This window comes from Gorilla gorilla, chromosome 8 (genome assembly GCF_029281585.2).
Source record: "Gorilla gorilla gorilla isolate KB3781 chromosome 8, NHGRI_mGorGor1-v2.1_pri, whole genome shotgun sequence".
Lineage (NCBI taxonomy): Eukaryota > Metazoa > Chordata > Mammalia > Primates > Hominidae > Gorilla > Gorilla gorilla.
This window is the reverse complement of record NC_073232.2, coordinates 141,382,591-141,408,146: the sequence shown is the minus strand read 5'-3', so window position 1 is coordinate 141,408,146 and position 25,556 is coordinate 141,382,591.

Here is a 25,556-nt window from a genome sequence, read left to right as displayed (position 1 = left end):
AATCCAGCTGCACCTCACCGGGGAAGGCCAGGGTGAAAAGAGCTGTGTCCACAAGCTACAAAAAAGCCTTAATAGTTGCAATAGGAATAAAATTCCATCTTTGAGTCTGATGTATATGCTTGTGGGCACACACTTGCAATACATATACACATATACATACGTGCACATGCACATACAATACACATACATACATATGTATACGTGCATTCATGTGCCCACGTAATTTCCCTGACATAGTAGCTGTCTCTGCATATCAGCTCTCCTATTTTGAAATTCTCATTGGTCATAACTCAGCCATCTCCAGTATTCTGCAGGGCATCTGCCAGGCACCCAGTTGCGTGCCCGCAATAAGCCACAGCCAGGGAATGTGCCCCTTTGTCCAAACTGCTTTAGACTCAAAACCTGGAGAGGGTGATAATTTGGGATTCACAAAGTTTTGAGATCCGTGTTGGGTGTGGGCTAACAAGCTGCACTAACTCCTAGGTGTGCAAAGAGGGTTTTCTTCAATTATAAGCAAATGCAAAATATCTCAGCTAAAGTAAAATCCTAGTGGGTGTCAGCATTTGCTACAGCAGTATGGCTAGGGATGAAATGTATAGAGAAATGGACAAAAATGGCACAGGCATAGTCGGAGTGCATTCTCGCCAATCAAGAGATACACCCAAATATGTTGAACCAGAGTCAACATTACCCAGCATTTGAATGTGAGCCATAACAGAGGTATCAGTGAAAATCCCAATAATGATAATAGCAGTCCCGTATTTGTCAAGCTTTTAGGCGCCCAGCACTTTATACATGCGTTAGCTCAATTCACATCTCCTGGTGCATTTTTTGCTTGGGTACATGGTACTGTCTGGACTTCAGAAAATTGAAAGAAAACCTTTGCAAATTAAAGCAACAAAAGAATTTTCACCATATACGATAAATTACTGAAATCAAAAGTCCCTGCAACGTCACCAGGATTATTCAGACACATTTAAACTCACAGCAAACAGGGTATTCATCCTCATATGTGTACTGTGGTGATACACTGTGGAAAACTGGTGGCCCTTAGACTTTCTTATTTGATTAATACCTCAGCGTTTTTTCTGCCAGATCCTGCTCTCTTTGCACATTGCCCGTGTCTATAAGAAAACACTGTGTCTGGTTTGGGACAGAGTCCAACTGTCTGCAGGCACAAAGAGGACCTGATACGACCCCTTCCTCCAGAAGAGGGTTTCCCAAGCCCCTGCACATTCTCTGTGTTAATCTAGGCTATTTCGAAACCTGGGGTTGTCATTGACACTTTTGGCATGGACTTTCCTTGTGAATCAGAAATGAAATATGCTGTTTTCCTGCCATATAACAAGAGCCTGCACTCCTGCGTAAGAATGCAAAAAGCCATTTTAAAACGTGTGTGAATAGAGTTCTAAGTGCGGTGGGCTGAACTGGTAAAAAATAATATTCAGCTCAGCACTTTGGCAGAGATGACGATTATGAGGCAGACTCATTTGTTTACCTTCCCAGCTAGAGAAGACACGTGGAGGCAGCAGCCAAGAGGAGGGTCTAAGTTGGGAATAGGGAACAGGGCTTGGCTCTGGTTCTATTGATTTTGGCAAAACTTCCACATGAAAAATTATGCCTCAGATAAAAATAAATTATAATCTACAAGTATTTGAATGAGAAGGGTTCCCTGTGAAAACTTCATAAATGAATGCTAATTCAGTTACCCATTTGTGGCCATGAAACATAAGCAGTCACGTTATTCTGAGGAGCTTGTTTTGGAAAAGATTGTACAACCCAAGAAGCAATTCTTCACGAAGTGCATAAAAATGTCAGCTTATGTATAATTTATACGGCCGATGTTAGTTATGGTCTGTTTAAGAGTATTTAATGCTGTCATATGACATCATTCTTTCATTTACCAATTGGAAAAAAAAATAAAAAGACCAATCGAAAACATTTTATAGAGTAAGAAATATGCTTATTGAATTTGATTAAAATTGTAGGAGGTGATAAACAGATTCACTGGGGGAGGTATCTTTAAAAGATTTTTAAAAAGAGTTATGGTGGTGGAGCATGTACAGTCTTTACTCTATGGTTATTTTAATCATAATTTACTTACTGCGTGTGTGTTATCTAATGTGCTGCTAATGTGCCTTAAGCAATTCATTTTGCCAACAGCACAGTAAATTGCTATATAGCCTTGGCCCTTTATTAGTAGCAATGATTAAATCCAGTTTTAGTTGTACTTACTACATTTTCTCCACTGCCTACCGGGCATCCCTGTAGCGGGGAGAGGAGTTGCTGCCTCCATCCTGAATCTCTCCATCCTTTAACCAAAAATTCATTCTGCACATTTTCAGCAAGCTATACTTCACCTCTGTTTACACTAACTCTATTTTCCTACCACGTAGGGTATTTTTGGTGCTGTGTGAGAAAGTAGGACAAAATATTTGAAAATGTCGTATTAAATAAAATATAGCCCTTGCTTTTTCTCTATGCAGTAGAAGCACTGGATAAAAGAAAACCTACCCTTTCTGCTTTGTGTGTGTGTGTGTGTGTGTGCGTGTGCGCATGTGCCTGAATCCTAGAAGAAACCAAGCATTGACTTCATATATTATGGGACCAAAGCATTTGCCTATGTTAACTCTGTGGGTGAATTCTTATAAGTACCTGTATTATTTTAGCCCAGGAAGCAAGCCGGAGTGCATTTGTGTGAAATGGATTATAGAAGATGAAGTTACAAACTCCTATACGTCATGAACGCTGGCCCACAGTTTTGAGTTTTACTGGTGGGGGTGGGTATAACACAGATTTAGTTTCCAGGCCCTCACTAAACCTGTGCAATGTGTCTAAGACCCTCATTCTATTTGCAAGTGGATTTCCTTGCCTCCACATTTGGGTTTGATCCAGGGGTCTGTACTTAATCTGCGGAAGACATTTGGCAAGTTTGACCTGGAGTCACAGGATGAGTCCTGCTGAAAGCTGGCCACTCAGACCCAAATCCAATCCTGATGCTTCCTGGAAGAGGCTGAGTCTCTGCATCTGGTGAGACAGACTTCTGGGAAACTGGAGGGTTCACTTTCTCACCCCAAATCTCAACATCAGGTAAATTGGCTTGCATTGTAGCTGCCTGCGAGGCCCTAAGGAAATATCTCCCATGCAGTGGTCCTGGAGGTCACTCTTGGCTGACAGGCATCTCAGGGTTTTATGAATTGGCTGACAGGCAACTCAGGGTTTTTATGAAGACTTTTCCAATATCTTTCCTGGTCCGGTGGTAGTGCTATCTTTTGCACTAGGAAGAGAGAAGGACACATATCCAAGTCATTTTCCTCCTGTCCTAAGAGGCACCCAGGTCTCATTTCTAATGGTGGTACCATGTTCTATGGCGGGGAGATGGTGCTGGCAAGCTCTCAATCACTCCTATCACTCTGCCATGCTGGCTGCCTTTGCAAAGCGTCCTGGACCAGGGTGACTTCTACTGCCTTGGCTTGTCTATGTCCATCCTAGGCAAAGCTGGGGAATGGGCCCTCTCAGTCTTATCAGCTGCTAGAAGCGCTTCCCAGTTCACCTTTGTCCACTTCGCTCTCTCTCCGTCTGTCTTTCATCTTTTTCTTCATCCGGTCCAGGCACTTGGCACCTGCCAATGAAGGGCTTCCCAGTTCCTGGGGAAAGTTCCCTCTGCCCTATTTCTCACCATGACTACTCTCGGCTTCTCCCTCCCTCCCTTTTTCTCTGATCCAGATGTTCCAGTACTGAATGTCATTCCTTTTGGGTCCTGCTGAGTGCAAATTTGGAAATGTGGGCTAATGCGGGATCCTGAGTTAATGGGCCTCCCCTCCCATGCAATGCTTCTCAGAGCTTTTCAGACGTGCGACTTAGCCTAAAGGAGGAAACTGAAAGGTGGGAATTTCTTGCTCAGTGTCAGGCCTTGAGTGAGGGAGAGATTTTGACAAGAGGACTTTCAGTTCTTTTGAACTCATATTGTAGATACGACCACCCACGTCTGCGCCAGGGAAGGGGAGGGGACACACGGAGCCTGTCCACAGCCTCCGACACCTCCCTCTTGTTCTTTTACTTCTCTAGCTCTGGGGACACCACACAGGGCCCAAGCCCAGCACACCTGTGTGTTCAGGGTGTGAAGTTAGGACAGGCTCTGGATGAGTCTTCAGCAGCATCTGAGCTGTGTTTGAGCCCTACTCCTCAGTCCACCTAGCTTTTTGATCTTGGGGAAGGTGCCTCATGTTCACTTGCCTAAACAGCAGTGGTGGCGATGTCAGCTTCCCAGGGAGCTGTGGAGGTGAAACTGAGGAAGGCAGCTCAAGCACATTCCCAACTATTGACTGATACATACGTATGATATACATAGCCTGATTCACTGGGGAGGTCAGGTAGACCTTGTATGTATATGATATACATAGCCTGATTCACTGGGGAGGTTGGGAAGGCAGAAAATCCAGAAGGAGCCTCAGAAACAACCCCCACTATGGTGCAAAACATCATGTGGTGTGAGTCTGCTGTATTTTGTAGCTGACCATAGAACATGGAAGGGATTAAGAGAAAAGCCAGTGCCAGGCAAGATGTCAGATGGGAAGATACTGAGTCCGTCTAGCTCTGGGAGTTGCAGATGAGTAGGGAATCTGTCTTTGAGTCTCCAACTCTTTGGCTTCCAGGCCTCTGTGCTGTTGCTTTTTTTTTTTTTGTGAGATGGAGTCTCGCTCTCACCCTGTCACCAGGCTGGAGTGCAGTGGTGCGATCTCAGCTCACTGCAACCTCTGACTCCCTGGTTCAAGTGATTCTCCTGTCTCAGCCCCCCAAGTAGCTGGAATTACAGGCATGCGCCACCAGGCCCAGCTAATTCTTGTATTTTTAGTAGAGATGGGGTTTCACCACATTGGCCAGGATGGTCTCTATCTCTTGACCTCGTGATCTGCCCGCCTCAGCCTCCCAAAGTTCTAGGATTACAGGCATGAGCCACTGCGCCCGGCCTGTGCTGTTGCTTTTAAAATGCCAGGATACAGCCTCTCCAGGGACGATTGAAACCTCAAGAGACAATTTAATTCTTTTGGGTAAATTACTGAGAGAATTACCAAATCCATCTGATAATTTTGGAGAGTGCCTTGAAAAGATCCACACCAGATGGTAGCACTGAGTGGGTCTGGAAGCCATGGCCCTCCCTGGGGCCACCTTGCATTGTCTCCATAATTAAAGCACTCACCCACATTTCCAATTGAGGTAAACCAAAATTGCATGGAAAACCCAGAATGAAACTTTGCTTCTTTGTCATTTTCATATCTCTTCGTTCTGAAGATCAAAGCCGCTGTCCTTTGGAGTGATTACTTGACTAATTGCATGGGTATAGCTTAGACCCAATTAATAGTTAAATGGCTTTGTACTGTTGAAATTACAACTTCTCCAGGCATGGGAAAGGAACAATGACTGTGGCCAAGTCTGGTTGCTATAATATTGATATCCTTCATGAATAGCAAAAAGATTGCTTTTTTTTTTAACTTTCCTTGGTTAAATTGATCTCTTTTCTACAGGGATTAATAGAAATGGGTAGCTTATAAAAACAGCCTAAACAGTGGCTGTCAGGGATGAAACAGAAGTGAAAAGAAGTAATTCCTCCTGGAAATCCGTGAAGCAGCAAGAAGTACCCACACAGAGGAGGTTCATAGAAACTTTAAATACTTTGTCTTCTTTTTACCTGGTCTTAGAAGTTAAAAATGTTGTTTGACAGTTTTTTCCTGCCCATGTTCTCTACATTTCCCTTCTAAACAAAAGCATATGCTGTATTTTGGTGGGGCCTTCCTGTTGTCAGATGTTTAATTTTGTGTGGTTCATCCAGAATCGCCCCCATTAACAAATTCCTAGTACAGTAATCCATCTAAAACGAAACCATTTCCTGGAACTTCCCCCACAGCATCTCTGTTCTGTTCTCTGGCCTGGTGGGCAAACCCACCTGATACTCCTGAAGGAAAACAAGGACCTGAAATAATCCCTGTGACAAAGGACTTCAGCGTCACTTTGGATAATAGTCTGCAAACTGCATTTACCAAGGAAGAGAAAAAAGGCATCTTGTTCCCCCATGTTGAAAGGTAGACAACTAACAGTGTATTTTTAATTACCCGAATGCTTTAGCAGGGAAAGTAGTCAGTTTATAGTTACCTTCAATATGTAGACTACAAATTATTAGTGCATGAAAATGGCATCCAAGTTCTGTTGCTGGGTCTAGTAATTTTGGATATTTTCCATGCTATTACTGCCTGCTCCATATACCTTTACTGGTTCTTTTTGAAATTAACTTAATGGCACTCTGCAGAAATGGACTGCCTACTGAGAGTGAGTGCTTGCCTGCAAAGATGGGCTGAGTTCCCACTGAGAAGCACTGATTTGGCACAAACAGAGAAATGCTTTAGCATTAATTTACTTGAGTATCAAATTATTCAAAATAAATAATTAAAGTCTTTTCAGGAGCTGGAGTCAATATTTGCTTTCAATATTTTGGGTCCATTAACGCGTATCCTGTATTGAAGGGTCAGCCCCACCAAGGTCTCCCGCTACAGCAATACATCCCAAAGCTTGCCACAGGTTTTTCCCTTCAGGCATCAAATGTCGTTTCCCTGTCCTGAAATTTCTCTGCAGCCCCCATTATGCTCATCTGGTGAGCTGTCATTCCCCCACGGCTCCTTTCAGCAGTGTAGGATGTCCTTCTTCTTTCTCTAGCCTGATGCCTGGAGCCCCACTCCCAGCGGGGTTTCTCTGTGGAGACAGGGACCCTGGGGACAAAGGGTGTGGGAGCAAGAGGCTGTCTGATCCCAGGGAGACTGGAAAACATGTTAAGGTCACGCTGGGGAGACAAACCCCTGGAGGCCACGCCTAGAGCTGTGGTTTGACCTAGTCCTTGATCAAATCAAATTGCATCTCTAGGAACACTACCAGGACTTGCCCTCCCTCAGGAATCAAACTGCATCTCTAGGAATATCGCCCAGCCTTGCCCTTGCTCAGGAGCTCCCCTTCCTCAAAGTCCCTGGGATTCCAGAGTAGCTGGGCTTGGGTTTTTAAACATTGCTTCCAGCATGGGGAGCATATGGTCTCCCAAGTGATTGTGTAAGAGGCCACAGAGTAGCTCAGGCCCAGTGGTTCCTTTTTATGAAAAGATGTGGCTGTTGCTCAACTCAGCCCACTGTGTGTATGTGTGTATGGACCCTGCAGCAAATGGTTAAATGCTTGACATGCAAAGACGTGGTTGTCTTATATTATTATTTGGGGGGCATTGGTGAGGGAACTCAATTCTTTGAGACTGGATGGTCTCTGAGTATTTTGGTTGACCCATTGAGCTTGTGCTAGGAGAAAAGTGTTATGAATATTTCTTTAATTTGCTCTCTCTCCCTTTTCCCATCTCCATTCAGAATCATACAAGGACCCAAAGAATCACAGAGAGAAAAGAGAAAGCATTAATTCTATGAGGGGCTCTCCAGTCACCCTGCATAAAGGCAGAACAATTTCCATTTGAAAAGGACAATTGTTAATGAGCTCTATTCTCCTGGCCTATCACCCCACAAGTGTGAGGGCTGCTTTGAAGTCAACACAGTCTATTATGGGTGAAATAAACCCCTTAGAACAAAGGGCAGTTCAAGTATGGATTCATGGGTGCTGATGGCACCTGCCCACCCTCACTCCAGTCCCACCGCCCGCCGCCGCTCCCCATCTGATGACGACATGGAGTCCTTAAGACGCACGTGTCCTTGAGCTTCATGGGATTGGAGTCAGTGCCTCCCCTGGGACTGCTCCCTACCCGAGACCCCTGGCAGCCATCTCATAGGTGAAAAAACTCCCCAGACAGAGGCCTCTCATTGGTAAATAAACTCCTCAAACAGAGGCCTCTCATTAGTGAATAAACTCCCCAAACAGAGGCCTCTCATTGGTGAATAAACTCCTTTCTTCATTGTTTTCAGGTTTTAGAGATCCTCAGGTAAGGACGTTTTAGTTTCATCACATTTTTCCTTTCCTAAAATCTTTTATTCATGGAGAAAATAACATAGCTATATATTTGGTAGACGAGCCTTTTTGGCCGCATCTGAAATGAATATTTGCTGCCTATAAGTTCAGCAAATAGCAATGAGCAGCAGTGATTGGGGAGCATGGTCTCTATCTCCACCTCTTTGAGCAGGAGGAATCTGGCTTCAGAGGCTAATCATTTTAGGCATGGATTTCATTTAGATATCACTACAGTATCAGGGACACTCGGAAAGCAGGGAAACATACAAGGTTCTGTACCCAAAAGGAAAAAGAAAGAACATGGGATTTCCCCCAACTCAAATCTGAGCCAGGAAGGATGGTTCTACTCTGCTAAAATCCCCCAGCCCCGTCCTGCCTCGGCTGCTGCTGGCACTGCCTGGGCACTCATAGATGGATGTGTGTGTGCAAGCCATTGTGAGCCATGGGTCTAAGGTTCCACCTGTACCCTGTTTGCTCACTCACGGAACACTCAGATTGCCCCCAGACAGGCAGGATGGTTTTGAGGATCAAGTCAGTAAGAAGCTGGAAAAATAATTTTGTGGCATTTTAAAATTGGCATTTAAAAAAAGTGAATTCACAGAATTTTCAATTTCACACCCCCTTAAGTTATATATAAAAGAGGAATACTAATAACTCTACAGATACTGGGAAAGGTAGATAAATCACTCCTAAACCAGTGTGCGTCTTATCATGAAGGTGGAGCAGTGTGTTCTCTTTGGAGCCCTGATTTTTTTGTGAGCTCTCTATTTGCAGCATGAAAAGCAATGTTCTTTATAATTTAGATACAAGTGGGGGTTTTCCTTACTAAACCGGAGACAAGTCACCTCCTAGCAGTACCCTATCGCCAAGACATTTCTTCCCTTCTGTAGAGCTAATCATATGTTGTAATTGTCTTTGATAAATGTACTCACTCACATTTCCCATACGCTATTACATGAACCCCTGGCTTTCTCTTCTCAGGACCAAAGAATCACAGAACCTTAGGCAATACCATGTTTTCCTCCAAAACTTTAATGAGGATGAGACCATCACTGAGGTTTCTGTGTTTGTATCACCAGCTGTGATATGGTGCATCCTTCATCATGAGTTTCTTCTGCTTTCTATATTCTTCATCACCTCTCTCCTTCAACCCTGAATAGGTGGGATAATTTTCTGATGTCCTTAACAAGAGCTCCACCCATTCTGGTGCTAACAACATTTAATGTCATTGCATTTCTCCTTGTTGAGCCAACAGAAGCCTGCTTCATGCTCATTGTAGTCACTACCTTGCTAAAGGACCACTGTTCTGACTTCTATCCTCATAGATAAGTTTTGCCTGTTTCAAAACGTTATGCGAATGAAATGATGCATTCTCTACTCCTTTGTCTTTGGCATCTGGCTTCTCTATTTCCACATGATTTCTGCAAGATTCATCCACGGTGTTTTATGTAGCAGCAATCCATTCTTTTTCATTGTTGTCTAATATTCTACTGCATGCGAGAATCAGAACACATTTATGTATCCTGCTGTTGATGGACATTTGTGGAGTTTTCACTCAGCTCTTGGCTATTACATATAGTACTGCCAAGAACATTCTTGTGCATGTCCCCTGGTGAGTAATATGCATTTTTATTGAGTATATATCTGGAGGTGAAATTGCTGGGTCATAGACTATATGAATGTTCTTTGTTATCAGACACTGTCAAGTAGATTTCCAAGTGGCTGCATCACTCATCAGCAGTGGGTATGAGTTCTGGTTACTCTACATCTTGCTAACACTTGGAATTGTCATTTTTTTCCCCCTTTCATTCTGGTGAATAAGTAGTGGTATGTTTGTAGTTTTAAATTACAAATCTCTGATGACTAATTAGGTTGAACACATTCAATATGCTAATTATCCATTTGTTTAAACTATTTAATAAAGTGAATATCAGCTCTTTTTTGTTTTTGGGTTTTTTTTAAATTGGTGTTCATAGTTATCTTTAAACTAAATTTTAAAATGTTGTGGTAATTGTATATTGAAAACAGTTGAAAGAAATAATTTGGAGAGATTCTGTATACCCTTGACCCAGTTTCCCACAATGGCAATATCTTCCAAAACTAAGGTACAATATCACAAGCAGGGTGTTGATTTTAATACAATCAAGACACAAAGCATTTCCACCACCCCAAGAGTTTCACATGCTGTCCTTTTGTAGCCGCACCTCCCACCCTGTTTCTAATCCCTGGTAACAATGACTCCATTTCTATAACGTTGTCATTTCTGAAATGTTATATACATGGAATCCTCCAGGGTGTAATCTTTTGAGACTGACTTTTTTGACTCAGCCCAATTCCTTCGAGTTTCATCCAGGTTGTGGTATCAATAGTTTGCTCCTTTCATTGTTGTGTAGTGTTCCATGATGTGGTTGTACACAGTTGGTCTAGCCATGTTGAAGAAAATCCAAGTGGTTTCCAGATTTTAGCATTCATCTACAGGTTTTCATGTGAACCTATGTTTTCATTTCTCTAGGATAATGATCAAGAATTCAACTGCCGGGTGATGTGATAGTTGCATGTTTCATTATAAAAAAGCTGCTAAGCTGTTTTTTGGAGTAGCTATATCATTTCACATTCCCACCAGCGATGGATCATAATACTGTTTCCTTGCATCCTCATCAGCATTTGGGGCTGTCCCCGTATTTGATTGTAGTCATTCTGGTAGGTGTATAGGGATATCTTGTTGTGGTTTTAATTTGCATTTTCCTAATAGCAAATGACATTAAACATTTTGCTCTCGCGCTTATCGGCCATCTGTATAGCTTCTTTGGTGAAAGGTTTCATCATGTCTTTTTCCCATTTCCCAGTTGGATTGTTGGTTTTATTGCTGTTGAGTTTTTATATATTCTAGATACTATTCATTGGTCAGATGTGTAGTTTGCAAATATTTTCTCCCACTATAGCTTATTTTTTCATTCTCTTACCAGGATTTTTCACAGAATAAATGTTTTTAATTTTGATGAAGTCTAAATTTATCAATTTTCCTTTTATAGATCATACTTTTGATTATTTGTAGAAAACTGAGTTGTCTGTTTCTTATTTAAGTGTAGGAGTTCCCTTTATATCCAGGATCTGAGTTAATTATTGTACACATGTATGGAAAATATTTTCTCCCACACTGTGCTTTCTTTTATTCTCTTAATGATATCTTTTAGTAAATATAAATTTTTATATTGAATTAAGTTCAATGAATCATATTTTCCTTTATGATTAATGCTTTTTGTTTTCTATGTAAGAAATTTTTGCCTACCCAAAGGTCACAATGATATCCTCCCATATTACCTTCTAAAAGCTATTATTGATTTGCCATTTACATTTAGGTCTGTGATTCATCTGGCAATGAGTTTTGTGTATGGTGGAAGATAAGTGTCAGGTTCATTTTTTTGCTCATGGATATCGAGTCTCTAGAGCACCATTTTTTGAAAAGGCTATCATTACCCCACTGGCTACCAGAGGCATTTGGTGATGTATTAGGTTTAAAGGTCATACACACATGCGTATACACATCCATGCACACATACACATTTATACATACACAGTCATGTGTTGCTTAAAAATGGGGATACATTCTGAAAAATGCATCTTTAGGTGATTTCATTGTGTGAAAGTCAGAGAGTGTGCTTGCACAAACCTAGATGGTATAGCCCACTACACACCTAGGCCATGTGGTTTAGCCTGTTGTTCCTAGGCTACAAATCTATACAGCATGATGCTGTACTGAATACTCTAGGCAACTGTAGCACAGTGCTAATTATTGGTGCATCGAAACATTGGAAAGGTACAGTAAAAATAAAAGATAAAAGATAAAAAATGGTATGCTTGTATGAATGGAGCTTGCAGAACTGGAACTTGCTCTGAGTGAGTCAGTGTGTGAGTGGTGAGTGAATGTGAAGGCCTAGGAGGACATGACTGTACACTACTGGAGGCTCCATAAACACTGAACACTCAGGCCACACTAAATTTATTAAAAATTTCTTGTTTAATAATAAATTAATAAATAATTAACTAGCATACCATAATTATTTTTACTTTATAAACTTAATTTTTTTAACTTTTTGAGTCTTGTAACAACACTTACCTCAAAACACACATTGTACAGCTATACAAAAATATTTTCTTTCTTTCTATTCTTATTCTATAACCCTTTTTCTATTTTCAACATTTTTGCTGAATTAAAAAAAAATTTGTTAAAAATGAAGACAAAAACATACACATTAACCTAGGCCTACACAGGGTCAAGATCATCAGGAAGTCACTAGATAACAGGAATTTTTCAGCTCCATTATAATATATGGGACTGCCCTTGTATATGTGGTCTGTCTTCCACCAAAACACTGCCACAACTGCACGTATAACTGTATACGTTTGTGTTTGTTGATTCTTTACCCTTGCATCATGAGTTTTAGTTATTAATTCCTTATCCTATTTAAGTATAATAAATCTCATTTTCAAGAGGGCCATTTGCATTTTCACATCAATTTAAGACCAGTTTGTTAATCTCACACACACAAATCCTCCTAGGATTCTAAGACAGATTTTATTGAGGCTCTAGAGACCTGACATAATTACACTATTGAGTTGGTTAATCAATGTGCCCAGGACAGACCTTCACTCATTTCAGGCCCCTATCATTTCTCTCAGTGATGTTTTGCTGTTTTCTGTGCAGAGGTTGTACATCTTTCAGAAGATTAATTCCTTGATAAATAATTTTTCATGCTATACTATAATTAATATCTGTGAAAAAATCATTTTCTCTTGTTTGATTCTAGTATATAGAAATGCAATTTTGATTTTTGTATGTTAACTTTCAATCCAGATACTTTGATAAATTTACTTATTAAGTCTAATAATTTATCTGTAAGATTTTCCACATACATAATCACGTCAACTAAAAGTAATAAGTTTTAGTTTTTCCCTTTTAACACTTAAACCTTTATTTTTCTTGTCTTATTACAATACTTAGCATGTCTAGTACAGTGTTGTGATTATAGTGATATTAGCAGACACTTTGCCTTTTTTCCCAATTTCAGGGGGCATGTTTCAATATTTCATCAGTAAATGTAATCTTTGCTGGTGTGTATGTGTGTGCTTTGTCAAATTAAGAAAGGTTCTTCCTAGTGCTAATTTGCTAAATTTTTGTCAGGAATGAATGCTGAATTTTATTAAAGTCATTTTCTGCTTCTGCTACAATGCTTTCAGGGTTTTTCCTTTCTACTATCAATGTGGTCAATTATACTGACTAATTTTCAAATTTATACCAAACTTGAACCTAAAATAAACACTTTGGAGCTGTGATACACCCACCTTTTCTTTATCACTGGATTTGGTTTGTTGATATTTTATTTGGGATATTTGTATCTATGTTAATTAGAGATATAAGCCTATAGTTTTTCTTGTTCATTAATGTCCTTGTCAGATTTTGGTGTCAAGATTATATTGGCTTCAAAAAATGTATTGGAAGAGTTGTTTCTCTTCTGCTAGCCTTAACAAGGTGTGCAAGATTCATGTCATTTCTTTCTTCAACATTTAGAACAATTCACCAGTGAAGCCATGTGGACGTTGATTTTTTTCCTTTAAAGTGTCTTTGAACAACAGATTTAATTTCTTTAATAGACATTTAACTTTTCAGACTTCCTATTTCTTCCTGAGTCTGGTATGTTTCAATAAATTTGCCCATTCCACCTAAATTCTCCGAATGTATTGACACAAAGTTGTTCAAAATCCCATGTTATTACTTATCTTTTTAATGTCTGAATATCTCTATTGATGAGTCCTTTTTTGTTTCTGCTGTTGGTGTTATTATTGTTTCTCTTTTTCTCCACTAGTCTCACTATATCCATTCATATAATTTGTTGGACTTCTCAAAAAGCCAACTTCAGGCTGTGTTTGTTTATTTTCTGCTATATTTGCTTTATATTTTACTGGTTTCTGCTCTTACCTTTATTCTTTTTTCTGCTGCTGTTTATAATATGCTATTAAATCCATATATTGAATGGTTAATTTCTCTTATACTTTTCATTTCTTTGGGCTCACTTTACCTGTCGTTTTTAGGCTCGTGATATGGGTACTTAGATCGCCAGTTCCCAAAGTGTCTTCTGGGAAATCTGGGGATCTTCAGGATAATTTTAGGAGCTCTGTGAGATCAGCAATATATTCATAATAACATTAAGACAATAGTACAGTATTTATTACCCTTTCTACTGTGTTTTCTTTTGCACTGATGATGCAGAAACAATGGTGAATAAAACTGTTGGTGCCCGAGGTTGAATTAGCATAGTGACAACCGCCATGTACTGGGAGTCACTTTATGCTTTAATGCCACTTACTTGCAAACAAAATCCTAGTTTCAGTTAAAAATATATCTGATGAGCAGCCAAAAATTATTAATTTTAATATTCTGTATGGCACAGTGGGAAGTATGCATAAAGTGTTTTGGCCACGCACTGAAGCCTAGTGATTGCCTCAAAGTAAAGTAGTTTTGTAGTGGTTTGAGAGGCAAAGTGAACTTGCCACTTTGTTCATGGACTTCTATTTTCACTTGAAAAAAAAAACACAAATAATAGACAAGTTATAGTTATTCTAACTTGGGTATCTGACAGACATTTTTTCAAAAGAAGAATCAAATGAGTCTGTCATTTCAAAAAAACCTCCAAAAGCATTTATTGCTAATGATAAAATTCAACGACTTAAGCAAAATTAAAAATTATGGAAAATGTGCATCTACCAACTGTCAGTCCACCATGCTGGTTTGCCTGAGACCATGGGATTTTCCGGGTCACAGAAGTTTCAGTGCTAAAGTTATAATAGTCCCAGGAAAACTGGGAAGGTTGTTCCCACTATTAACTTAACAGCTTCTCAGTACTTTAAGACTTTTATGATGAGATAGGTAGAGATATTAATGAATATTAATGAATATAATTTTAAAATAATTGTATGAAGGCACATATAAACATTTACAAGATGTGCATAACTCACTTAGCCAATATTTTCCAAATAACCATTGCATTATGTTACAAAATGATGCATGGGTGAACTATCCATTTAATGTGCAAAACAGACCAATAGGTTTTAATGTAACAGCATGCAAAAGCTGTATTTATATGGATTCAGATTCACATTGCAATTAGCCTTTAGAAACTACACCTGCCAAATTTTGGTGTAGTATCAAAGAAGACCATACACAATTATTTGACAAAGATATTAAAATACTTCTCCTTTTTCCAACTAGATATCTGTACGAAGCTAGATTTTCTTTATATACTTTAACCAAAATAAAATGTAACAATAGATTGAATATAGATGCAAATATGAGAATTCAGCTGTCTTCCATTAAGCCAGATATTTTAGAAATTTTCAAAAATGGAAGACAATGCTACCCAATGCCAAGGCACTAAATAGTCTGCTTTAGAATACATTTTTCTTAACATAAGATTATTTACATTAAGATGTTCTGGATTTATTATTATTATTTTAAGATAAATTAATAAAAAATTAAAAATTTCTCAGGTTTAACTTAGAATGTGGTAAATAAAAATGGATATTAGCCACATAAACAAAGGTTCTTTGTAACCTTTACTAACTTGTAAGACTACAAAGAGATTTTGAGACCAAAACATTTAAATACTTTTGGCTTGGATTATCATTTTTTAGACTTTTTGTTTCTAGCATGTGCATGTAAGGCTACACATTTCTGTCTAGGCACTAACTTCATTTGCAAATTTTGGTATATATTATATATATTATTATTTAGTTCAAAATATTTTCTAATTTTCATTATAATTTCTTTTTTACCATGCTTTTATTAAAAATTTCTTTTCTTAATTTCCAAATAATTACAAAATAATTTCTTACTAACCTTCTGTTATTGATTTCTAGCTCAATTCTACTCTGGTCATAGATTATATTATGTATGATTCCAGTCCTCTGAAATTTGTTGAGACTTATTTTATAATCCATCATATAGTCTACTTTAAAAAATGTTTTATGTGCTCTTGCAAAGAATATATATCCAGCAATTGTTGGGTACAGTGTTCTATATGTTAAATAAGTCAGATCTGTTCATTGTGACTTTCAAATCCTCTATAAACTTACTGATTTTCTTTTTTCTGCTTTGCCTACCTTCCACTGAAAGGGGTGTGTTAACATCCCCATTTAAATTTGTGGATCTCTGTGGCTTTACTTTTATTTCTTTTTGGTTTGTATTATATATTTTGAGGACATTTTATTAGATGAAACAAATTTAGGATTGTTTTATCCTACTGCAGAGCTGTCTGTTTTATCATTATGGACTATCTCTCTGTATTTCTAGTAATGCATTTTGTCTTAAAGTCTACATTAATATAGGCTTATTAGTCTTCTTTGGGCTGGTGTTTGCATAGGATCTCTCTTTTACTTATTTTCATTGTTTTACTTACAATTCAATTTTGTTCTTGTAATCAAAACAAGTATCATCTAGCATATATGTAAGCAGCCTATAGTTAGGCTTTAACAATTTATTTAAAAGAAAATATTAGTCTTCTAATTAGCATATTTATTCCATTTACATTTAATGTAACCTTTGGTATGAAGAGATTTTATTTGACCTCTTATTCTTTGGTATTCATTCGTTTCTTCTATTTTTCTCTCTTCTGACATCAGCCAATTTAATTACCATTTATTCTTTAATTTTCACCCTCTATGGGCCCACCTCAGTCTGGGAAACTTGTACATTTTTGACTTCTTAGAGTCAACCTCAGTATAGTTCTTTTTCCATTTCTCCAATGGTGCAACTACATTTAACTACATTTATTCCCCTCTTCTCTTTTATACTGTTGTTCTTTTGCATTTTAATTCTATATATACTTCAAACTCTCCACATATTATTATTATTGTTTTAAGCAATCATTATTCCTTCAGATTTGCCTCCACATTTCTTCTTTCTGATGTGCTTTGTTTATTCCTACCTTTGCCTTGTGCCTGAATAATTTGCTTTACCATTTCTTTTGGTGTGAGTCTACTGGAAATGAACATTCGAGTTTTTTGAACCTTATGTGTTATTTTTCAAAGGATATTTCAATGAGCATATAATTCCTAACTTAGCACTTATTTACTTCCAGCATCTTCAAGATTTCTTTCCACTGTCTTTTAACTTTTTCATTTCTCTTGTGAAGCCAGCCGTCCATCTTCCTCTAACATTTTTCTTTCTGTCTTTGATTTTTAGCAATTTTTACATGAAGTGGTTTTTGTATTTATCCTTTTTGTGGGTTCATAGAACATCTTGACATTCTTCTGTCAGAAGTAGAAAATTCTCAACTAACATCTCTTCAAATGATGCTTTTATCCTAATCTTCCCATTTACCATATGTTAGAATCTTTTTCCATATCCCAAATACCTCTTATGCCGTTGACAGTGTTTTCCAATTTTCCCCTCTGTTCCCATTTTGGAGATTTCATACTGATCTATCAGTTCAATTATCCTCTTTTTTGCGCTCTCTAATGTTCAACTGAGTCAGCTGATTGAATCTTTACATTCTGTCTTACATTTTCCACTTTGATTCCTTCTTATGGAATCCACTTTGGTGGGGCAGCTCTCTATTTTTCACCCATTTTCTTAACCATGTTTACTGGAGTTATTTTAAAGTTCATGTCTGATTACTCCAACGTCTGGATCACCTGTGAGCCTGTTCCTATTATCATTTTTTCCCTTGATTTTTTGATAATTTATTTCTACCGCATGTCTTGCCTGATATTTTTAAATTGAATGCCAAAACTTGCATGTAAAAGTGCATTGGTAAAGACCCTGGATACTGTTATCATTTTCTCCTTGAGGGGGATGGAGTGCAGGAAGATGGCCTTGGCCCTTCCAGGCTTCCATCTGGCTTTGGAAGGGGTGACCTATTTTGGGTTGCCCTTGCTCCTGGGCTGTGTTCCTTCAGGAATCTCAGCTAAAAGCGTGCAGTACTTACCAGGGCCCCTCCTTCTCAGTGGGCTCTGAACTTCCATTTTTGTGTCCCCAGGGCTGGGAGCCTGCCAAAATCCCTGCTTAGCTTTTAAGCCTCTTAGCAGCTGCTTTCCTCTTGGTTCCTCTTCCTCTTGCCCTGTGTCTGGGAAGCTCAGCATTAACAAATGCCCCAGGGGGAATTGGGTGCAGAATATCAGGCTCCCTTCTCTAGGGGTTCCCTTTACACTAGAAGCTTGGCCCTTCATTTTCTGGCCGTACAACACTTTACTTTTTGTCTTCTCAGCCCACTGAGACTTTTCTAGGTTCTCCCATTTTTCCTGTCAACTCTGTGCCCTGTGCTGTAAATTGGCATATTCCCCAGTGGGAAAAAAGCATCCGTGAGTGAGGACTCATCTCAGCGCTTCCTCTTCCCTCTGGGATCTCGCACCCTCAAGTCCTGCCTGTCTTGAGTGGTCTCCAATGTCTTCAAACAGATTTTTTTTTCTACCTAGCTTTTATAGTTGTTCTCAGTGGCAGGATCACTCTGCTACAAGCTACCCTGTTACAGCCAGGAATGTCAGACATGTTCATTACTTTATAAGAGTTTCCCAAAATTCCCTTTAAATTCACCTTTGGACTCTTTCCAACCCTAGGGGCTAATACTGGACTTGGAATGTTCCTGGGGGAGGACGGGCTGGATTTATGCTGGGGCTTGATATTTGAGAAAGGGTCATATCCTGTTTGTTTTTCTGTGGATTTTCTTTCACTGATTGAAATATCCATTTATAGCTTTAAAATGCCAAGCTAGGCGTTACACTTATTCCGAAACGGGCTGGTTATGTGTCGGGATCACAGCCTCCATCTCAGGTGGAGAAAGAATTGCAAGCATTTTCTCTTGGAAAAATTAGACCTGGAGATACTGGGGCCCCTAGCACGGGCTCTGGCATGGTTGGGCATCTGGCAGGTTTACCAGCAAAATGTGCTCTGGCCTTCACGAGCAGCCCAGCAGCCTAATTTTTCCTAACTTATCATCCAGGTTACTTCCTGGGTAACCTCCATGCTCAATTCTACCCAGGTGGGAGAGAAGGAGAGCGCAGATCTCCTCAGGCGACTGGGGCCTTTGGTTTTGGGCTCTGCCTGCGAGGCCCAGCTTGGTTTAAACTGCATGCAGCATCTTGGTGATCTGCTTTGGATTTTAACTGTCAAAACAAACCAGTTCTGGGTCATTACCCGCAGTGCCAGCCAGAATTATGATCCTGGCGGTTTCTCCCCAAATCTCTGGCTCCCAAACAAATAGGCCCCAGATCTTTGCTTCTGTGTGACCCTGAGCATTTTAAAGCCTGTGCTTTCTTACACCAGCCAAAGTCACCATAATAACAAAGCTCTGTGCTTATTTTCCAGCTTTGTCTATTCTTTCTCCCGGCTCAAAGGCTGTATTGTGGTTGGCTCCATCCCATGGCCTTCTTTCATCTTGAGCTCCTGGCACCGGGTGCTGGAACAAAGTTGGAGTTGCCACTTAAATTTAGGAAGCTGGGAGGTATGAAGTAAGGATGGGTTCCCTTAGAAAATGCTCGTTTTGCCCAGTTTGCAACCTGAAGTTGCTGACTGATGGGGTGTTAAGCTCATGGCACCCCCTGGCAGGGCCCTTGGCATCTCTGCCCTGGACAGACCCCTTTGGCATTTGGAGTGGCCTTTGGATTCCCTTCCCAGAAGGATCTTTTTAATCTGTGAAATGAAATCGAACATTGAAATGCGGTTGTCATATAAGAAAATAACCAAATAGATGGTATAGATGATGTAAGAAACATGTGATATGCCCTTCTTTAACACATCCCAGAGCTAGTCTGTGGTGGGCAAAGAAACCACCTTTTCAGATGAAATGTGAGAACTGCTGACATTTCCTGGTCATAATGTAGTTGTTGCAGATACCTCAAAGCCTCTCTCGACTTCTATCACGATACGCTGCTAATACCGCACTCAGAGGAAAAGGATACGTCACTCTTCCGTCATGTTTCCTGAGTTTAGGAATCCCCTAGTTCTGTCTTGGTTAAAACCTGAGTAGAGGTGGCTGTGCCCGAGGAGGGAATTTCAGTGTCTGCACGTGGAACACCAGCAGGTCAGCTCTTGCAGCATGTTCAAATTTAGCTGGCTCCTTTGGCCATGAGCCCAAGGAGCAAACTTCATCCGTCAAGCATTTATCAAAAATCTACGACTTTATGCCCTTTGCTTGCTGGTCCAAGCCACTGTGTGCTACCTGGACCTTCCAGGTCTCTGAGTCTACACAGTGTGGTGTCACTGCCAGGCCGTTTAGGCAGTGGATTCAGAGCCAGTGTGCTCGCTGCAACAGCCAGAGTCACTAGGGTCCCGTCCATCACAGTCACCCTCCCTTAGGGTACAGTCCTCTCAGCCCGCAAAAGCCAGGCAGGTGCACCATTCCAACCCGTGAGGGCATCTCCTTTCCTCCTGTGCATGCACACTCACACACAGACACACACACAGAGACACACACACACCTAGACACAAATGCACTCAGAAACACACACACGGACACAACACAGATACACAGACACGCACACAGAGACACACATATAGACACAAACACACACACACATAGATACAACACAGACACACACACGTAGACACAACATAGACACACACACAGACACACACACATAGATACAGACACACACATGTAGACACAACACAGACACAGACACACAGACACACACACATAGATACAGACACACACACATAGACACAACACAGACACAGACACACAGACACACATAGATACAGACACACACACGTAGACACAACACAGACACACACAGACACACAGAGACACACACACAGAGACACACACACACACTAGACACAAATGCACTCAGAAACACACACACACGGACACAACACAGATACACAGAAACACACAGAGACACACATATAGACACAAAACAGATAGACACTAACACGTACACACCAACACACTCAGATATAGTTGCTCACAGACACATAAACACACACATAGACAACACAGACACACATACGCAGACACAGATTCACACAGATACACACACACACATACACCCAGACATATACAGGCACAGGTACACACAGACACATATAGACACACATAGACATGCACACAGACACACGTCCACACACAGGCACTCATATACACACAGACACACAAAATGATCACAGAAACACACACACATACACATATTCACACCAACATACACACACATACACATATTCACACCAACATACACACACACAGGCACAGTAACACACATGCACACACAGACATGTAGACACGCACACTTATATATACAGACACATGCATACACAGATATATACACACAGACATACACACATACATACACTCATGCAGACACACTCAGACACACAGGAGATGGAGAGAGATAGGGACTGGCCTGGTGGGAGACCATGAATGAACTGGACACCCCGTCTAACCCTATCCCCTCGGGGGGAAGGAGGGTCACCTCACCACAGGCAGCCAGGCAGACGCTTTGGAGTCGTGGGCCAGTCGGTCAACAGGGAGTTCCAGCGTCTGCCCAAGGCATCAGGGCGGGTGTTTCTGGAAAAGCCCCCAGACCCTTGAGAGGCAGTGGAATGCAGGTCTCGAGGATGCTGCTGCAGGAACACTTGGGATGGCAGGGGTCGCGGCCTCCGGGCCCAGGAGAGCCTGTGCAGGGGCAGGGCCCACGGAGGCCCAAGGCCTGAGGCTGATGCAGGTCAGAGCGCCTGGCAATGTGGCGACTCTGGGGGCCCAGGCATGAGCTGACGGGGATGTGGGCTGGGGATTGCCATGCCGTGCCCCCCAAAGGAAACCTGTCATTTTGGTTATTTTATGACCTAATTTCTAATTTTTGTAATAAAAAACCACTTATAACAATAGTAAAGAAAATTAAAACATCATCGACCACAAGAAAATTCTGATATCCTCATGACCCAAGCCACCCCTGACATTGCGGAGCCCAGAGCAAGAGTCTATAAAGGCATCCACAGGCTGCATGTCCAAGTATTGAAAAGTTATACATCGAACTAACCAGGCTGTTGCATAAAGTGTGATCACTTCTCCTCCTTTGACAAGCATGCCTCCAGAGGTTCCTGGAAGGCCGGGCTGGAACTGAGAACGGCTGGCCTCCTTGGCGTTCGTGCCTGCGTGTGACCGCTGGGGAGGGATGGCTCCTGACCTGTGGACCATGCGTCTATCTCTCCATCCCAGACGGCATCGTAAATATTTTCTTTGTCTCTACATCGTTTTCAGAGTTAAAATATATTTCATTTGTTTCATTACCCTAGAAATCTATAATCATTGTACATAAATAAGAACATACAGAGAATTATGAATAAAGAATTACTGCATATTCCCAGAACCCACAGATAGGTGCTATTAACATTTTGCATATTTCTTTTCAGAATGCTTATGATACATATTCATATATTTTTCTTTTCAAAAATAGAAATTCCCTGCAATTGCGGTTTTGTAGCTTGCTTTCTCTGTATTTACTATATCTCAAATTTCCCCAGGTGAATACACAAATTTCTCCAACATTTTTCTTAAATCCATTTGGTATTTCATAGTATGGCTAAACAACAACAACGAGACTAATAATATGATACAGGCTGGCTGTGTGCCATGCTCTGCACCTATTTCCTGGTATCGACTCTTCACAGTGTTTCTGAAAGGCGGGTGTTACTCTGCTCACTCTTTGGAAGCTCAGGCACCTAGTGGACCCAAATGTAGCATGTTTCTGAGTTTCTGATACTGTAAGTGATACTGTGTTGAACTTGATGAACACAGGGCGTTTTGTACTTGTCCTAGTTTCCCTCAGAAATATTTCTAGAAATGGAATTCTAGGTTCAAAGACTATGCATGTTTTAAATTACCAACGGTGGCTCACGCCTGTAATCCCAGCACTTTGGGATGCCAAGGCAGGCGGATCACGAGATCAGGAGATCAAGACCATTCTGGCTAACAAGGTGAAACCCCATCTCTACTAAAAATACAAAAAATTAGCCAGGCACGGTGCCGTGGCGGGTGCCCATAGTCCCAGCTACTCAGGAGGCTGAGGCGGGAGAATGGCATGAACCTGGGAGGTGGAGCTTGCGGTGAGCCTTGATTGCGCCACTGCCCTCCAGCCTGGGCGACAGAGTGAGACTCCGTCTCAAAAAAAAAAAAAAAAAATGCTTTTACCAATTTACGTTTTCACCCAACAACGTAGGAGAATTTCCCCTTCCTTCCACCGGTTTCTTGAGAACAGTGCTATGGCCATTAAAGAGCAAGGCGGAACAGATCAGGCAAACAAACCTCTCCTAGGTCTCCTAGGATAACGACAGGGAAGACACCACGGAAACACCAACGTGGTGACACCTGCAGCCCCAGGTGAGCGTGCGCGCTCCTCTATTCACCGCTCCTGTTTCTCTTCTGTGAATCATCTTTGCCACAGTATTGGCCCATTTTCCACATAGGGATTTATCTTTTCCTTATTGATATGTGAGTCTTTTCTTATGTCCAGGGTAATAACCATAGGCTACTCACACATTTAGCAAACATTGTCTCTCAATTTGCTTTCATTTTAATTTTATTTAGGTATTTCTTCTTTTAGCAGTGTTTTCATCTTTATCCAGAGAAATCTCTAGTCATTTCTTCTGTTTTCTTATTTAGGCCTTGTGCTTGGAAAGGCCTCACTCAAAATGTACATATATATTTTTTTAAATCATGTATATTTATCCCATTTATTTATTTATTTATTGAGACAGAGTCTTGCTCTGTCACCCAGGCTGGAGTGCAGTGGCACGACCTTGGCTCACTGCAACCTCCACCTCCCAGGTTGGAACGATTCTCCTGCCTCAGCCTCCCAAGCAGCTGGGATTACAGGCACCCGCCACCACACCTGGCTAATTTTTTTTTTTGAAACAGAGTCTTGCTCTGTTGCCCAGGCTTGAGTGCCATGGCGCGATCTCAGCTCACTGCAACATCCACCCCCAGGAATCTAGCGATTTTCGTACCTCAGGCTCCTGAGTAGCTGGGATTACAGGTGCCTGCCACCATGCCCAGCTAATTTTTTTGTATTTTTAGTAGAGATGGGGTTTCACTGTGTTGACCAGGCTAGTCTTGAACTCCTGACCTCAGGTGATCCACATGCCTCATCCTCCCAAAATGCTGGGATTACCCGTGTAAGCCACCAAGCCTGGCCTTATCCCTTTTATTATATAATACTATTTTTCATTTACTTCTTTATTCCATCTGGAGTTTATTTGTTGTAAGATGTATCATAAAGATCTAACTTTTTTTGAAAAATAGTTTACCAGTTATTTACATCATGCATTGAGTAATCTAGTCCTCCTGCATACATTTGAAATAACTCCATTATTTTATTTTTAAAAAGAATTTTCTTTGTAGAAACAGGGTTTTGCTTTGTTACTCAGACTGGTCTTAAACTGGGCTCAAGCAATCCTCTGGCCTCAGCCTTCCAAAGTGTTGAGATTAAAGGCGTGAGCGACTGTGACTGGCCTCCATTTTTTTTTTTTTTTAATGTTTTCAGGGCTTATATTTTTAGTCTAAGTTCTTTGTGTAGCTGTGGTCATCTGGAATTTCTGGAGTCACATGGTTTGCTGCATATGACATGCATGTTAGTATACACTAATATGTGAAAGTGGAAATTCTTGTTTATTTTCATATTTCAAAGTGTTGTTTTTCTTGGGGGGATGTTTCATTGATTGCAATATTTACTTTTATCAGCTGCATTATATTCATCAACCGACATGTCAATTTTCTAAAGCATGTCTAAAAATAGCTTTAGCTTCTTTAGATTTCTTTAGAAGGACAGTTTTGCTTTTGTTGAATTGCCACTTGAAGACATATCCCCAGGTATCATCATTTGGAAAATATTCTAGTCCTTTACCTCATATTAAACTGTGAAGCCAACATTTCCTCCTCTTTTCCATCCATGAAAATACCTTTCGCCTTCCTCCTTGGCTACCGTCAGCCTTTTTCTCTGGGGAGTGGCTCTGAGTCCTTGTCTTCACAGCTTCAGATCAGAGCTCAGTTGAGCCCCAGGTTCTGTGGGAGACCACAGCCCTGAGCGGCTTGCTCTGCAATGCCTATTTAGAACTGTGGATTGCCAGGGACTATAGCATCATAAGGGCCTGAATGTGTAGGGACTGTAGGCTTGGGGCCCTCTGTTGTGTCCTGTCCTGCATAACTAGGGGGTCAATGAAGGTCTTCATAATCTTGTGTGTTTGCTTAATAAAAGTTTCTTGAGAATGTGTTGAGCCTAAGAAAGCATAAAAAGGAAAATACAGGAAGTGGGGTCTCTCCTCCTTCTCAAACTGAAATGCTACTGCATCCTGTGATCTCTGCTAACTTAAGAGAAGCAGAAAGCAAATTTTATGTTTGAACTCAGAATTATTTGGGATATATATTAGTCTGTTCTCACGCTGCTAATAATCCCAAGACTGGGTAATTTATAAAGAAAAGTAGGTTTAAGGGACTCACAGTTTCACGTGGCTGGGGAGGCCTCACCATCATGGCGGAAAGCAAAGAAAAAGACACGTCTTATGTGGTAGCAGGCAAGAGAGCATG